Genomic DNA, 16,150 nt, shown 5'->3' on the forward strand with positions numbered 1-16,150 from the left:
GCCAAGCAACTAGAAAGATCAGCTTTCAGCTCTCAGGATCGATATTGATCTAGAATTAAAGGAAAAGAAGGAAAAAAGAGGAAAAATATATGAATGATGTTGAAACAAAACATATTGTACACAAAAAAAGTAAAGAAAAAAGGGATTAATATAAAACCTAAACTAAAGAGCTTCGAGATTGAGACAAGATAGGGTAAGCAAGAGATTTAAATAGTTATGGTATATTTCTTTGTATGACTTAATTAATTCTCAAATGAAAAACACACAAAAAAATTCTTTCGAAAAATGCCTAATTGGCGTTTGCTTCAAGAGTTGACACAACCACAAGCCAAATTTGTGAACGATTCTGAGCCATAGAATCTACGATTTCACAGCGATTCTATGATTTCAAGTATGACTCAATGAGCCAAATACGAGTTTTTCAAAATGTGATTCTACAAACAATTTGATAGAGAGCTCCATTCTGATTTTGTCTTGGTTATTTTAGGGTTTCTCAGTGATCAAAGCCATACTTTGGGCGAAAACTTTTGAAGTTATCTTTGCTTGAACTAGTGAGTGTACCACTCGCATGACTTGTTGCTTAACTATTTTACCTGTACCTGTAATGTGCGACTTGAATGACTGTAATACCTGCTTAATTCTGAAAGAGACGAGGGTGTACTTTATCATACTCGTCTCTCTTGCTTATTTGTCAAGTCACTGTATATGCTTGAACCTGTTACTTGTGCCTATTATAAGCTTGAACTTGTTACCTGTGCCTGTTATGATGTCGTTTGGAGGCTTGTATCCAATGACCTTCCTGTGAAATCTGAGCTCAGCCTCATTGGTAGTTAATTGAATCGAGCCAGCAAGGGGCTTGGTCGAGGAAAATTGACAAGCCATGAGAGCCTGTTTCTTGGGAATCTTTAGGTATTGGAGACTCTGGATTCCTGGTATACTCAAATATTACCATTCCTATTCCTGTTTGGTGTTCGGACCCGGCAAGAGGTATGTTTGGTGAACGAGATTTGGCGTAAGAGAGGTCTACGGACATATTTGTTTCATTAAACGTTGACGGAGGGTCAACGAGTTTGGATCAAGTACTGCAGCGGGAATTTGGCTCTTGAGAGCCATTTATATCCTTTCTATTTGAGGTGTTGTTCATTTCTTTATTTGGCAAGTATATGACTAATTAAAAAAGATGATCCATGATTCTTGATTGATTGTATTTTGGTACCTCATTGAGCGTAAGCTCACCCCCTTCCCGTTACCTTTGTTTTCCTTACAGGGTTCAATATGTTGGAAATCATGACTTTGAAGAAAAGAGTAGAGATAGTGATAGACATCCCTTTTGATTAAGCTCCTCTATAATGGCAAAACCCTAATTGTACTTTGATCACTTGTGAATATTCTGACTTGTATTGCTAGTTAAACTTTTGAACCTTTCAATGTATATATATCTCAAAGTGTTTAACCATGTAAATTAAGTGTACTTGTTTGAGATGGCACTTTCATTTGGCTTTGGTGAACACTTCTGGTATCCGTTGGAGAATTCGGACGAGTGTGAAGTTTGAGCGAGAAAAGAAAATTTTTGGCAAGAAAACTGTTCACAGAATCCGGCCGTATATCCTGCCAGCTATTGGCCGGATATCTGGCCAATTCTTGGTCAGATTGTGACGTAGCCATAGCTTTTCATTTTTTTTAAAATTTTTGTTTTCATTCTTTGTTCTTTGTTTCGTTGAAGAATTTGATCGCGGTACTATCCTTCAGAATGGTTTGGACTTTATGGGATTGGTTTAGTAATTCTGGCGAGAGTTGGACAGGCAGTTTGTTAACCCTTAGGGTACGCCCTAGGGGAAGGTGGGGCTGTCACACCAACATATCTAGTTGGGCAATCCGGCGAACAGGAACCGCCGCTGTGCTGATGTAGAGGCCAGCTGCTACCAACTCAGTAAGAATGCTCTTAAATTGGGGGGCTGGGGAGCTATACCACAGGTACCATTGAAAAGACTCCATACCTCCATTGCTAGTTTTCCAGTGAAGAAGACATGTTCAATAGTCTCCGCCGCAACTGCTTCACAACAAAAACACTTGGATGGCAATTGGAATCCCATGTTACATAACACCTCGTCTAGGGGTAACCTTCCCCTCAACAAATGCAGCATTAGAAAGGAAACTTTAAAAGGAAGATTCGGTTGCCATAGTTGAGAGAAAACAAAAGACCTATGTTGGTGACAATTACTTCTTTTCGGTTCCAACTTTTTCCTATGGTGACAAAATTTATTAAATTTTCAATAATTTCATTCTCTTCAAGAGGTTGAATTTTGTCACTAATTATTGGCTCTTCTAATCTTCTTTTCTTTCAAGAATTTTTATCTTTGGTACCAAGAGGTCTCCCAAACTTCAGGTGTACTTTAGATTCATTAGTACGTGTAATTTGTCCTTCAAGAAAATTAATTTTAACCGGTGTATTTTCAGCAGAAATATGTGATTTGGTAACTCTTCTGGTGTCATTAAATGCATCCAGTAAATTGATCTGCAATTTTTTACAATTGTATGATCCTTTGAACTTCTAGTTGACATTCTTTTATATGAGGATCAAGGAAATCCAATGATATTTTTCAAGTAATTTCCTTTTTTGATTAATCTTTACCTCCCCCTAATATCAAAAATTATGATTCATCAAAATGACAATTTACAAATCTTGCAGTAAATAAATCACCTGTTAGTGATTCAATATATTGAATTATCAAAGGTGATTCATACCTGACATATATTCCCAATCTTCTTTAGGGGTCCACTTAATAATGTTGGGGCAGTGCCATTGAAACATAACCGGCACAACTAAATATTCATAAATGAGAAATATTATACTCATAACCAAAAGCTAATTGCAGAGGAGAATAAGTATGATAACTTCTCGGTCTAATTTTGGTAAGAATTGTTACATGTAATATAGCATGTCCCCAAACAAATAAAGAAATTTTAGATCTCATCAATAATGGTCTGTTAATTAATTGTAACCGTTTAATAAATGATTCAGTTAGACCATTTTCTGTGTGAACATAAGTTACAGGATGTTCAATAATTATTCGAATGGACATGCAATAATTATCAAAATCCTGTGATCAGTATTCACTGGTATTATCTACACGAATTCTATTAATTGGACAATCTAAAAATTGTACTTCCAACTTAATTATCTGAGCAAGGAATCTCACAAACATCAGGTTGCGAATAGATAATAAACATGCATGTGACCATCTAGTTGATGCATCAATTAATACCATGAAATAATGAAATGGTCCACATGATGGATCTACAGGTTGACATATATCACCATGAATTTGTTCTAGAAATGTAAGAGATTCAGTTTCAACTTTAACTGGTGATGGTCTAACAATTAATTTTCCTTAGGAGCAAGCAACAGATGAGAATTCATTTGATGTTAATACCTTTTGATTTTTCAGAATGTCCGACAAGATCATGCCAAACTATAAAATTATTGAAATGAGTATACTTCTAATCTACTAAGTAATGAATTTCAACTACACTAATTTGTGCATAATATATGTCAAAAGAAAATGAAGGCCGTTTTTCTAATACACATTTTTCTTCCCATAAATAGTATTTATAATTAATAAAAATTTACCATTTGTCTCATTCATTGTCTCAATGTGATATCCATTTTGACAGATATCTTTAAAACTCAATAAATTTTTTTGAGACTTGAGAGATATTAGTGCATTATATATGACAATTTTAGTCCCTTTAGGGAGAAATAGAGTGGCTTTTCTGGAGCTTTCAATCAATTTTGAACTACCACTGATGGTATTGGCATTTATCTTTTTCATTTTCAAATAAGAAAAATACATTTTATTTTTTAATATAGCGTGCGTAAATGTCATCATCACCATTATTTAATCTCAAATATTTGACATCCATTTCATCTTTAGGAAGAAAAACACAAACAAAAAAACAACATTAATAAAAGATGCGAAAATAGATATTTATAATTTGCAAAGGAAATATGTAAAATAACAAAACATCAAACGTCTAAATAAACATTAAATATTTGACATATGATCATTTTGTCTCTTCAGGATGCTCAAAAAAATTGACAGCATCAAGATGTGTCATGTCAGTGTCACGTCAATATTATCACGTCACAAGCACTTTTTTTATTAATAAAATTTGGCTCAACATTTTGATCTTTCTTTTTCAATGATACTTGATAAAAATCAACAAGATGATCTGCTGCATGATGGGTACGGGACCAATGATCTTTCATATCACACTGATAGCATTTTTCTTCATAAACTTTTATTTCTCCATTTTTCTATTCATTATTATTATCCCGTTTCAAGAGGATATTTTGTTACTTGTCACGGTTTTAATTATCATGAGACACAAATCTACCACGAACAGGGCCGTATCTACACTTTCCACTAAAATTTTAAAATTGAGTCGCATTTGATTTAGGGAATGGACTAGCACCAGTTGGTCAGGACTCATGATTTTTCAGTAATAATTCATTATTTTGTTTAGCCAAGAAAAGACACGCAATAAGTTCAGAATATTTCTTAAATCCCTTCTCTCAATATTGGTGCTGCAAGAGCATACTAGAGATATAAAAAGTAGAAAATATTTTCTCTAACATATGTTCATCAGTAATACTTTCACCACATAATGTTAATTAAGAAGTAATTCTAAACATGACTAAATTATATTCATTAACAGATTTAAAATCTTATAGCCATAAGTGAAGCCAATCATACTGGCTTTTGGGAGAACAACCATCAGAAGATGGTTGAATCTTTCTTTCAAATCTTTCTAAAGGACAAGTGGATCTTTGACAGTTTGATATTCTATTTTTAATCCTTTATCTAAATGATGATAAAGAAAAATCATAACTGTGGCATGGTCTTGGTTTGAAACTTCATTATTTTCAATAATAGTATTCCTAAGACTCATTGCCTTAAGATGAATTTCTATATCCAATATTCATGATAAATAATTTTTCTCAGAAATATAAAGAGGTACAAAGTTTTGTTTTGTAAGGTTAGCCATAAGAATAATAAAATAAATTGAAAAGCATAAATATTACCTCAACGATTCTCTCAAGAAAATCAACATGTGCCTAACAACTGATCCAATGGTAGAATCTTGTTTGTTTTTCTTTCTTCAGGAGTAGAGTCTCATACTAATAATGTATTGTAAAACTCATAAAATAAATTGTTAAAATATGGATTGAAATAGTAGAGTAAGAAGTAGAGAGAGAATAGGGAACTATTTTCTTATTATTTCAACTGATCTCAAGTTATTACAAGAGAGATTATGATACCTCTATATATAAATAATTCAAGATCAAAGGTACATGAACCCTATCAAACACTTATTCATGAATTTAGTACTTCAAGTACATGAAATGAATAGCTCCATAAATGAACTAACGAAAAATGAAAGGATTCATCCAATGTACCAATGAATCTCGTGGAGGATTTATGAATCAATCTTCTCGTGAATACAAATGGACATCCCCATCTTTAGTTGTTTCATAACACAATTCAATAATTACATCTACCACACAAAATCATAGTTTTACCTATATGGAAAGAGCTTGGTTGAACGAGCTCTCAAGCATCGTGTATACATGCATTAGGTCATTCATAATTTATTCTAACTACTTCGACTCCGCTTGATCTCACTGAATGTCACTTCAAACCATAATTAGGGCAGATAAACCCAAATAGTCCTACAACTTTTTTTAATTGAACCATTTTTTGTCTTCCAACTTTAATTTGGGACAATGTTGTTCTTTAATTTTTATTAGGGATAATATCCAAAACCTCCCTTGAGGTTTCTTCTAGCATCACTTGGCACCTTTGAGCTTTTAAAAATATCACTTACCTCCCCTAATAATTGTAAAAAGACTACATTAACCCTTAATTGGTGCGAAGGTCACTTTATTCTCTTTTTCCGTTCTTTAACATCGTCTCTTACTCATTTTTTAAAATGGCTATGTGGTTTTTTATTTGTAAATTATAGTATATTAATTTTTTATTGTCTTTTACATTTTGTGACTGTGATAAAGTGTGATATGATTTTTTGTTTATTTTGAGTTAATTTTCTTAATGATTCATATAATTTAAAAGATTAGGCATGGGTCGAGAATAAGTTGGAAAAAAATATAAGGTTCATAAGAAGTTGGTTTTGAGCATATAGATTTAAATTGGTGCTAGTGTATATTTCTTTTGTAAATTTCATTTTTATTTTTTAAATTCATATTTTTATGGACTATAGCATTGTGACATAGTAGTACTACTAGAGATTGTTTTTTAGGTGATGATTTTCTTAGAGTAAACAAAGGATTATTTCTATTTAGCAAACATAAGGGTAGTTTAGGGTTTTAAAATTTTTATTACACAAATAAGAAAAAGAAGGGAGGTTTGACAATATATGTGTCCAGTTAGACTCCCTGGTATTAGTGGGGATTCTTCAGCGATGCTTTCAGTGTCCTTGGCACATCCAAAAGGGGGTTTGGCAAATTTGGCAGTTATTACGAGACTCTTCTCGATTTTCTCATTATTACATGGAGGCGAACAAAGTTGATGATATTCTATCTAATGTGGGAGTTGCTCATCCTGAACAATAGGTTAGGATTTATGAACACACGCATTTGCTCCCACAGTTGGCACGTGGAGAAATTTGTCTAAATAGATTAGGAATGCCTTCGGTTAGGAAGTCAAGATTGTTTAGCCTTTGTGTTTGTTAGCCTAATCAGCAACATCTCTCAGATCCCGGCTCGAAGGGACTAACCGCCCAACCCGTGGCACCCAGGGGTGCAGCCCCTCATGCTGGCCGAGCGTGGTACGGTGCTTTGCACTGCCATTGTGGTTAAGGAAATAAAGTTGCACCTTCGTTAACAGCTATAGCTTTTGGTGTAATGGTAAGCATTTGATCGTGACAAGTGGTATCAGAGTGAGGTCGCGGGTTCGAGTCTCCCTGGCTGTTGCTGGGGGAGGGATTGTTGGCCTAATCAGCAACATCCCTCAAATCTTGACTCAAAGGGACTAACCGCCCAACCCGTGGCACCCAGGGGTGCAGTCCCTCATACTGGCCGAGTATGGTACGATGTTTTGCGCTGCCATTGTAGTTAAGGAAATAAAGTTGTGTTTCGCTAACAGCTATAGTTTTTGGTGTAATGGTAAGTGCTTGATCCTAATAGTGTTTTGTTCAATATCATGATGTGACTTGAGGTAAAGTCCTGTCCCCCTCTTGTGATTCCAATTCTAATGAATAAAATATGGGGTGGCATCTGTCCCCATGTACGGGGTTAGCCAATAAAAGAACAAAAAGAAGGGAGGTAAGTGATATTTTAAAAACCTTAAGAGTGCTAGGTGATATTAAGAGAACCTTCTTTAGGGGAGAATTCTGGTATTATCCCTTTTTGTTATTGGTCCAATTTGGTCTCTCTAATGTAATCTAGGACATTATCATCCCTTAATTTTATTATTGGCCAACTTGGTCACCTTGCTTTTGGCAAATCAATTTAAGAAGGGGCAAAGGCATGATATCATATATAAAATCGATCAAAATTAAAAAATTAAAAAGATCTAAAAAAATACAAATCAAGGAAGGGAAAAAATTCTTGCAATAAAAAAATTGCCCAGCTCAAAATTTTTTTTGGGCCAAACACATCTTTTATATACTAATCCTTTACTGTCCTACAATAGGGGAGGACCCAATTAGACTTTGAGAATTTGCAGCAGTCAACTCAGATTAATATAAGGAGCTCAAAAATGCATTTTTTATTTTAAGAATTTTCTCTTCACAAATTTGTATATTTTTTAAGTTTTTGGATTTCTTTTATCCTCACTTAATTGAAATCTTTTTCCCTTCATAAGTTGGTTAGTTAAAAAGTTGGACGACAAAGTTGGTACAATAATACAAATTTAACGGGGTCATTTTCTCAAATTAAAGTGCCTTGACCAAATTAGTCCAATAATAAAATTCAAGGGATGACATTGTTGCAAATTAAAAATGATTCAGCAAAAAATTTGGAGTAACATTTGGGTCATTTGCCTGCTATAATTTAAATGAATAGAGTTCAAATTAATTACTAATGTGTTTGCTTGATCAAAGCTAGAATTTGAGCTCCAGCAAATTTGAGTAGTTTGAATATACTAAACAATCAAGTTCAAGCATGTATCTATAATGTTCAAGAAATTCATTGAATTTAGTCGTCATATATACACACGTATGTAAGATACCCGATGAGTCCTTTATATAAAAATGTTAATTTATATTGCTTAAACTTGATTAGATTATACTCGTTAGAGTTTAAATTTTAACTCAAATAAGCTAAAAGAAATATCAAGGTGAGCTCGAGCAAGCTAGCTCGAGCTCTAGCTAGGAGCTCGACTAACTTTGGCCTTTTTTTGTCGAAACGATTAGTGATTTTATAGATTGTCAAAACTATACAATTGCAAGCAAAGGCTCGGTTAAGCTATACAAACAGTGTACTTGGACATTAAGGAATCAAAAGTTCCTCATCTTGAATTATGCCTAAGGCATAAGAGCTAATCCTATTACATAGAAGATTATGTTCCTTTCTAACTAAACAAAAGGAGAATATTCCAAATGACAATCTTAAATGGTGAATGCCTTCCAACAAAGTTGTTAATCTCATATCATGAGCTTTCCGCGACAAAATGTAGTTGAGAGTTTGCTTGTTTTGGACTTAGACCTCAATATTTCTCCAATTTAGCACTACAGCTTTGCTCATTAGTAGCTTGATAGCTACCAATTCATCCATGATTTGATTTCCAGTTCTTCTTTCTTTTAAGGCCCAACCCTTCATGATTTGTTGATTATCCACAGTAACCATGACCCCAATTCCCATTTCTAGATGGCCTTTTAGCTTTTGAGTTGCAAATCTCAACTTCATGATACCTTCAGCTCCTCCCTGTTGTTGGATACAACCCTCTGTGTTACTGTTTTTTCTGTGCTCATCTTTGATGCCTTTACTATGTCTTCATTGTATTCTAGCCATTCCTTTTGAGCCTTCTGAATCGTTCTCAATGGAATTTGTTGTTTTTCATTGAATTCTCTATCATTCTTGCTCTTCCAGATCTGCTAGAGTCTGTCAACAGTTAGGGATAACTGTTCATGTTCATTTGGTCGTTTTCTTGCTTTTGCAATTGTAGTCCACAATCTCTTGAAGCATCCTTGTTGCTCCTACATTCCTTCCCATGGTGCAATCCTCCATACTTGTTTGGCCTTGCTGCAGTTGAGTAATGCATGTTCCACTATCTCCCTTTCCTCTCCACACTGTCAACATATTGGGTCACCCTTCTTGGTTTTGGTGGTGATTGCTTCTCTCACTGGCAATGCCTGATTCAGGTACTTCCACAAAAAGATCTTTAGTTTATGTTTGATATTGAGTTTCCACAAATGCTTCCACACCTTCTGGCTTTGCTCCTTCCAGCTTGTGCTGGTCTCCTATTGTGCACCTTCTTGTTACTCCCTTTTTTTGCCTGTTTGTATCTTATAACTTGAGCTTACTAAGTATCTTTCATCTAAGCTGTGGATTCAGAAATTAATTTCCTCTCTATCAAATAAGCTTATAGGAATACTTAGTATTTTCTCTACATCCTTTCTATTGAAATTTCTATGGATTAGATTTCTGTTCCATTTTTTCTGGTTTATGAGCAACTCCACCTTCAGTAAATTGCAATCTTGTGATTTTTGGGTGGTCACTTTTCCTCGTGTATTATCTGGAATCCATCTGTCCTCCCACATCTTTGTGCTTTATGCCATTGCCTATTCTTTTTCTCATTCCTTGTTCTACACAGCCACTTACTCCCATCAGTCCCTTTCCAAATCCAAGAAGCATTTCTAGGTACCTTACACTTAAAGATAGACTCTTTGTGGTGATATTTATTCTTCAGGACTTTTCTAACTAATAGATTAGGTTGGGTGAGTAGTCTCCATACTTGCTTTCCTAATAATGCCTTTTTGAATGCTTCTAGATCTTTAAACCCCAATCCTTCAAACATTTTGTCCAGGCTAAGCTTTCTCCAGGAGCTCCAGTGCATTTTATTTTTTCCATTAGCTTCCCCCAACCAGTAGTTTGCCATGATGGAGTTTATATCTTTGCAAAGCTTGTTGGACAACTTAAAGCAGGGCATTGTGTATGTAGGCAGTGCTAGTGCTACAGCTTTAAGCATGATCTCCTTTCCTACAGCAATCAAGAGCTTGTTTTTGGATTTGTGTTGCTTTTGTTGAATGTTGTCTTTAATGTACCCAAACAACTAATCTTTCAATCTTGTCACCACCATTGGAAGACCCAGGTATTTGCCTTGGTTGACCATTTGGATGTTCCCCATTGTTTGATAGGTTTCCTTCTTCCTTTCTTGATTCATATTTTTGCTAAAAAACACTGAGGACTTCTCTAGGTTGATTAGTTGGCCTGACCCTCTTTCATAGACTTTAAGTATCCTCATGAGTTCTGCTGCATCCAGTAATCCTACCTTACAAAATATCAAGGAGTCATCTGCAAAATACAAGTAAGTTACGCTGGGTCCTTGCCTACTAATTCTCATGCCTGAGATTTTCTTTTTCTCTGCTGCTTTCCTGAGTAGATTAGAGAAACCTTTTGAGCATAACAAGAATAGATAAGACGATAAAGGGTCCTTTTGTCTGATCCCTCTATTTGGTATAACATATTCGTTCACCTCTCCATTGATGGTGAATGAGTATGACACTGTTGACATACAGTCTAGGATCCATTTCCTCCAGTTCTCATTGAGCCTGATTTTCTGTATCACTGCTTCCAAGAACCTCCATTCAACCCTGTCATAGGCTTTAGACATATCTATTTTTACTACCATAAAGCAATCTTTGCCTTGCCTTTTATTCTTAGGGTAATGCATGAACTCATGAGCAATTGTTATATTATCCAAACTTTGCCTACCAGGAATGAAGGCAGATTGGTTTTTGCAAATGCAGAATTGAAGGACTTTTTTCAGTCTGTTGGCTAACACTTTAGCACTAATTTGATACACTGTAGTCCATAGACTGATAGGCCTATAGTGCTTAAGAGAGGTGAGATTCGTAATTTTAAGAATGAGTGAAATGATTATGTGGTTGACTGACTTAAGAAGGTGTCCAGTGTGAAAGAAAGTTTGAGTTGCACTTACCAGCTCTTTTTTGATAATGTTCCAGAACTTTTGGAAGAAGATGGGAGGCATCCCATCTATTCCTGGGGCTTTCTTAGGACTCATAAAGAAGAAAGCAGATTTGATCTCATCCTCTCCCACAGGTTTTATAAGATTATCATTCATACTCTCTATAATATGTTTGGTATACCATCCAGCACCTCTTCTAAGTCCCCTCCCTCTGAGCTTGTGAAGAGTTCTTTGTAGTACCTAGCAATCTCTACACTTATCTCCTCTTCATTTTTTGTCCAAATTCCATCACATCTCTGGATATTTGCAATTCTATTTCTTTTGCTTCTGCTCCGAACACTAGCATGGAAAAATTTTGTGTTTTTGTCTCTTTCCTTATGCCAACTCAGTCTGGATTTCTGGCACCAGTAAATCTCCTTTTCTACGTAAGCCTCTTTCAGTTTGCCTTTCAAAGAATTCATCCTGCTTTTCCTGTTCTCCATGTTGGCTTCTCTCAGCTCATCTAGTTGTTGTTTGATCCTATAAATTTTTTCCTTAGAGTTGCATTGGATCGTGTTCTTCCACTTAAGCTGGTTTAGTCTACAGCTTTTGATCTTGTTTGTCAATTTGAACATTCTTGATCCTTCAGCCTCTTAGCCTTTTTTGACAACCTTAGTGATTTCTTCTCTTTGGAGCCACCTTTTAACAAACCAGAACCTTTTTCTCCCTTTGGCCTAGTCTAGTTGTGCATCAGTTAAGAGCATACTATGATCTGAGGCACAAGTGTCCAAATGTTTGCAACTCACCTTGTCAAAAAGTTGATACCAAAGATAACTACATAGCCCTCTGTCTAACCTTTGCCAGACTTCACCTTCATTTTCCCAATTATGACACCAGGTCCAAGGGTGTCCTTCAAAGCCTATGTCCATCAATTGGTTTTCATTTATGAAGTCCTTAAAGGCCTTAAACCTTCTCTCTTCCCTCTAGTTGCCTTCCTACTTTTCTTCATTTGACAGTAGTTTTTCCTGATCTTGTGATCACAACTGGCATATACTCCCAGCAAGTATCCATCTTTCTCCCTATATTCCTCCAGCAAGTAACATCTTTCTCCAGTAAGTAACCATCTTTCTCCCCATATTTACTCCAACAAGTAACCATCTTTCTCCCCATATTCCTTCTCTTGCCTAGATCACTTTCCACTAATTTTTCCTGATCTGGTGATCACAACTGGCATATACTCCCACAAACCACTATTCATTCTTATTTTCCTAATCTTTCACTTGAGCTTCAATTGTGAATGCAATCATCAGCACTTTTTTGACTTTAACTTCTTTCTTCCAAAGAAGAGCCATTCTACCTGCTTTATTCATGGCCTCCATAACAACTGCTTCATCAAATCTGAGAATATTTTTTTCTTTCTCCATATAGTTACTTCTGTTTTTGGTTTCACTCAGAAATATCATATCTAGAGAGGAGAGATTATTCACCTCTCTCAACTGGGGAATTGTCAAGGGGCTACCCGCTCCTTGACAATTCCACACCAAGACTCTCATTTGTTTTGGAAGTCCACATTGGATTGGACCCCTCCCTCTTAGTCTCAACTTCTATTGTATCCTCCTCCATAGCATTCTTGTTCCTTTTCCTAGTTTGTTTCCTGTCCTTTTCAATCTCCATGTCTACATCCAACTAGTTTTCTTTTCCCTCATGTCCTTTCCCTGCTGCTGCTGGTACTTAGTTCTTTTAGTGGTTGCCTTGTTTTGTTTGAGGACTTCAAAATTCTCAGGATCCTCTTGTTTTGTTTGACTACAACCCCTTGCATTTTTAGCTCTATTTGTCCATTCATGTCCATTGATTTCAATTCTATCACGACTTCATCAGTTTTATCAGTTTAAGGGGATTGTGCAGTTATATTGTCATTTTCTTCATCCATCGTCTGCATCTCTATATCTGCTCTTTCCATTCCACTGCCTTTGATCTACTCATATCCATCTTCCTCACAGGCATTTCCCTTTCCAAGCATATCCCCCTTCTTCCCACTGTTAGTGTCTACCCTGCCCTTATTTTTGGTATCTCTAACTGAATGCTTGGTTCTTACCTGTCATCCCTTCTTTGATCTCTTCAGTTATTCTTTTCCCTTATTATCGTTCTCCTTTCACCTTCTATCCTTTTGCCTTTTTTAGGAATATTCATTGTAGGCCCTTTTTGTATCAATTCCTGAGTGTTTGTCCTTTCCTTTTCCTTCCAGTCATCATTTTAAATTCTCCAGTAGTGTCTCTATGGATTGTAGATTGAGGTGGATTGCTTTTTCTATGGAGAACTTTTCCCATGTCCAACCCTCATCCAAATTTCATACTGATTATCCTTCATTCTTGCCCCTGCAGTGGTTTGTTTATCACAGGCATGATCACTATGTCTTACTATGCCACAATTGTAACAAAAATTAAGGCATCTCTCATATTTGAAACTAGCCCATGTAGTTACTCCATCAACTTTCACTATTGTCCCTCTCAATAGTGGTTGGGATATTTCTACAGTAACTACCAATTTCAAATGCCTTCTTTCCTTTCCACTAGTTTGTGGAATTATGACATCTCTCACCTGATGAAAATTTGATCCTATCTTTCTACCTGCTTCTTTTGACATCCAATGAATAGGCAAGTTCAAGACCTGCACCCATAATGGTGCTAAGTGGAAGGCTTTGTCATCATCCTCGATCCTTCATATCAGTTACTCAAAACCAAAATTTGATTATCCAAGATCCAATGTCCGCCATTCAGAATTCTTTCTCTATCACTTTCTATGGGTAGAACAAACTGAAATAGATTTGGTCTTAGCTCAACCACTCTTAATTCTCTAGGGTAGCTTGTCATTTTCTCTAGTGTAGTTTGTCATTTTCTCTAGTGTAGTTTGTCATTTTCTCACCCATAATCTTCCCTATCAAACTAATGTTGCTCTCTTTAACCCCTACTGCTAGGTTTTCCCTACCCATATCTGTTCTTTGAAGCTCTTTGCTAGAAAGAGCAAAATTTTGCATTATCTCTGCCAGTTCATCAGCCATTGGACATAACAGAGGTACCGTCGGTATACCACACACCAACACACAAAGTCTGAAGAAATCTAACAAAAATGTAGGGAAGAAAAGCAAATCTTACCTATTCTCTAAGTAGGTGCAGTACTGGTAGGCAACTAAAGACTAAACAAGTTTTTTTTTTTAATTTAAAAGGTTTGGCAAAGAGGGCCTATGGTGGTGAAATTACCTGTCTTAGCTTGACATAATTGCCTATAACTTTGCATTTTGAGCTACCTTTGTTTCTAGCATGTTCAGTTGAGGCTTGTTGTTCTTGTCGTGAAGGTGCTAATATTAAGGAGTTTATCCGTCTACAGTTTTATGGGAATTATCCAATCTTTGGGTTCCTGTCCGAGATGCATTAAATTTTGAAGAAGGAAGTTAATGATTTAGAGGACCAGATGTTTTTAGGCAAAGATTTCAAGATCGGTTGGAGTAAATGCTATTTGGAATTCAAGTTTGACGAAATGTGGGTTGCGCCTAAATTTGTGTAGATGATCTGGTGAGGTTTGAAAATTTCAATGTTTGGAAGTTTTAAAAGTTTGAAGTTTTGAAAGTGCCACCACAGGGAGAAATTGCTTTCTCTTTTCAGAGAGAGAGAAAGTGCCCCTACTAGAGAGAGGATTCTTTTAATTTTTGTTTGTCTTTTACCTTTTGTAACTGTGATAAAGTGAGGTATGATTTTTTGTTTATTTTGAGTTAATTTTTATAGTGATCAGTACAATTTAAAAGATTGGGCACGGGTCGAGAATAAGTTGAAAAAAAATATATAAGGTTCATAAGAATGGTTTTGAGCATTTGTATTTCTTGTAAATTTCTTTTTTATTTTTTAAATTCGTATTTTTATGGACTATGGCATTGTGACGTGTTAGTACTACTAGAGATTAAGGATTATTTTTATTTAGCAAGTGTAAGGGTAGTTTAGTGTTTTTAAAAATTTTGTTACACAAATAACAAAAGGAAGGGAGGTAAGTGACATTTTTAAAACCTTAAGAGTATTAGGTGATATTAAGAGAAATCTTAAGGGAGAATTCTAGTATTTTACCCCTTTTCGTTATTGGTCCAATTTGGTTTCTCTAATGTAATCTAGGACATTATCATCCCTTAATTTTATTATTGGCCAACTTGGTCACTCTGCTTTTGGCAAATCAATTTAAGAAGTTGCAAACACATGATATTATATATAAAATTGATAAAAAATAAAAAGTAAAAAGATCTAAAAAAAATACAAATCAAGGACGGGAGAAAATTCTTGTAATAAAAAAATAGCCTAGCTCAAAAAAAAAAATTTTTTTTAGGGCCAAACACATCTTTTATATACTAATCCTACACTATCTTACACTAGGAGAGGACCCAACTAGACTTTGAGAATTTGCAGCAGTCAACTCAGATTAATATAAGGAGCTCAAAAATGCATTTTTTATTTTAAGAATTTTCTCTTCACTACTTTGTATATTTTTTTTAAGTTTTTGGTTTTGTTTTATCCTCACTTAATTGAAAACTTTGTCCCATCATAAGTTGGTTAGTTAAAAAGTTGGAGGACAAAATTGGTACACGGATACAAATTTAACGAGGACATTTTCTCAAATTAAAGTACCTTGACCAAATTAGTCCAATAAGAACAGTTAAGGGATGACATTGTTGCAAATTAAAAATGATTCAGCAAAAAAATTGGAGTAACATTTGGGTCATTTGCCTGCTATAATTTAAATGAATAGAGTACAAATGAATTACTAATGTGTTTGTTCAATCAAGGTTAGAATTTGAGATACAACAAATTTGAGTAGTTTGAATATACTGACTAATCAAATTCAAGCATATATCTATAATGTTCAAGAAATTCATTCAATTTAGTCGAGTCTCATATATACACACATATGTAAGATGCCCAATGAATATTTAATATCAAAATGTTAATTTATACCGCTTAAAC

This window comes from Coffea arabica, chromosome 7e (genome assembly GCF_036785885.1).
Source record: "Coffea arabica cultivar ET-39 chromosome 7e, Coffea Arabica ET-39 HiFi, whole genome shotgun sequence".
Lineage (NCBI taxonomy): Eukaryota > Viridiplantae > Streptophyta > Magnoliopsida > Gentianales > Rubiaceae > Coffea > Coffea arabica.